Source organism: Bidens hawaiensis, unplaced genomic scaffold (assembly GCF_021521415.1).
Source record: "Bidens hawaiensis isolate Kalapana, Puna unplaced genomic scaffold, B.hawaiensis_p1.1 tig00029948_1, whole genome shotgun sequence".
In the NCBI taxonomy this organism is placed as follows: Eukaryota; Viridiplantae; Streptophyta; class Magnoliopsida; order Asterales; family Asteraceae; genus Bidens; species Bidens hawaiensis.
In genome coordinates, this window is record NW_027494984.1 from 152,825 (window position 1) to 155,307 (window position 2,483).

The following is a 2,483-nucleotide window of genomic DNA, read 5'->3' on the forward strand; positions in this document are numbered from 1 at the left end:
TGATGGACTCCTTTGTCACCGGAAATCCAAGAAATTGCAAAATTGGTGGTTCGATAATTAGAGACCCTTGATATAACAGTATGCAACTCTTTTTTTTTTGAATTATGAATGCTTTTTTTTTTTTTTTTAATCAAGTTCTCAACGTCATGTGTCCATACAGGAATTAGTTGGAGACAAATTTAAGCATGTTCTAACAAGATCAATCATTGCGGAAGTATTGTTGATTCGACTTAGAGATGCTGGAATAAAAAGATCCTTCAAAGCTCAGAACCAAAAATATTTGTATTCTATATCTAAATTATTTGATCATAAATATCAAGAAATATATGAATATATCTGAATTTATTTCTAATTTTAAATGATCTCTAGGGTTTTGCTTTTGAACCGTTTCATTTATCCATTTATCTTCCTTCTAATTTCTTGCAAACGAATCGACATATTTGAAGACTTTGTGGCTATCAGTTGGATCTGGTGATCGTTAAAAGAACAACCACCGAAGCCTTTGTTGCCTATTTAGTTATAACTGATTATAATAGACACCCCTCTCCTCCTTTCTCTCTCTGGGAACTTTAACCAAATACGCTTATCTATTATGGTTAGGTTCTACAACGAAAACTCATGGGAACAGACATGGTGAAAGTTGTTAATAAAAGCAATGTTACTTACGCAGTTTTGTTTGAAGCTCTTGCTATTGTAAGTTAAAGTTAACGTGTTTCCATATTTCAGATCTTATATCAATGTAATTATTTAATTCATTAAGTTAACCTTCGTTTTTTCTTCAAAGAATTGTTGACAGCTCATGCATCCTGATTATGAGGGGATGGTGTCTCAATACGTGGGGCACTGCATGGGATATTTATAAGCTGACATAAGGTGAAGTTTGCTTGATTTTAATCAACAATAATTTTTTGTGTTTTACATTTTGTTAAATAGTCTAAGAATAAATAATGCAGTTTGTCTCTTGGAACTGCTTTATAGCATGTGTGAAGTCTGAAATGCGCAGGGCATTATTGAAGAAATATTGCAGGTATAATCCTTCTCAGCTCTATTTATGTTGTTGTGATCATGGATTTGATATGCTGTTGTGCTAGGTTGGAATAAGGGTAAGAGTCAATCGGGTTTGGGTTGACTCTTGCGTTTTTTCAAAGCATTCTGCTCTATAACGAGACATGTCATCCAGAGAGATAGCAAACCGACTTGCATTTCTCAAAATTGATCAGCACTTCATTAACAAAGACAACTAATACGATGTAATTTTAGAACTCTTTATCAGTAGGAGCTTCTCAGTGAGAAACAATTAAACAAAAGTTTATTACCTAAATCTTTATGATTGCTCCAATGCTTATGCCTTCAGTTTTTTGTTTGTACTTCAGCAAGAAACTCACCCTTAGATCAAGGCATACATGGCTTCCTCAAAATGCAAATGATCTTATGAACATGTCTAATACACACAAAACATGGCACCAACTTGGCCCGCCGCAACGCTCGGGTACGGTTACTAGTATATATTAAAAGGCAAATTGTCGTTCTCACACATTCTATACTGTTCATGAATGGTGGCCAATTACTTTATTTCACGTATCCAAAGTAGTTCATTTTTCAAGATGGAAGTTACAAGGTAAAAATACAAAATTCGAGGCCAGGTGTACAACTGAGAGTAGCATACTTTTGTGACGTTTTCATTTACAGGCATTGTTTAATCAGTTTGTTCAACACAGTACGTTTTAACCCACGTGTCCCACTAGGCCACTACTACCTCTTTCTTCCACGACAGACTCAATACCTCTTCGTCCCATTTAATCGCAACGTCGGTGGAGATGTGATTCATGTAATTCGTGTAATTAGAAAATAGATTATTATATAACCAACTGGTGTTTATCACACAAGGTTAAAATGAAATAAAGACCAGCGCTTACATGGGTTGTACAGTAAGGTTAACAAATGAAAAAGAAAAACGGGCTCCTAAGAGATAATGTAGGGTGAGGAGTTTATTTAGTAAGGAAATACATGTATAGGTTTTCTAAAGTCCTAATCTTTATACATATGGTGGTATTAAGATTTTGATATGTATATGACAATTGCAAATTCTAATTCTTTGAAACAAACCGGCTACCCTCAAATCATAATCTGGATTATTTTTAGCGTGTGGTTAGAAAAACTCAATTTTAATACAGCCTCAAAACCAGTAAGACATCATTGGAACATGATATATATTGGAATTCTAAAAGTTTGTCGCTAAAAAGTGTATGTAATATTCTTTTTGTCATCAGTGTCATGGTTTGAAAAACACATGGTTCGAGATAGATTAAATGATTACTTTTTTTGTTTACTTATTGACATTAATGTTCTTAGAAATTGGGTTCATTGATATTGTTTATTAATGCTAGTTAATATTTATAATGAGACAAATAAAAAAAGAAAATATAGACACTTTTAATGTGACAACACTAGAGTATTATATTTAGACTTATTTTTAATTTTTA

General features: G+C 33.1%; 1 long non-coding RNA gene across 2 annotated transcripts; it reads left to right on the forward strand.

Annotated features, from left to right (window-relative positions):
• The first annotated feature begins 561 nt into the window (after nt 1–561).
• On the forward strand, nt 562–1,359 carry LOC143579779 (uncharacterized). 2 transcript variants are annotated; one of them, XR_013143521.1, is made up of 4 exons: nt 562–693; nt 797–873; nt 954–1,027; nt 1,092–1,359. It is a non-coding gene; the product is annotated as an uncharacterized LOC143579779 (long non-coding RNA). The 2 variants fall into 2 exon arrangements; XR_013143520.1 differs by lacking the exon at nt 1,092–1,359 and having other exon boundaries at nt 954–1,078.
• The last annotated feature ends 1,124 nt before the right edge of the window (nt 1,360–2,483 follow it).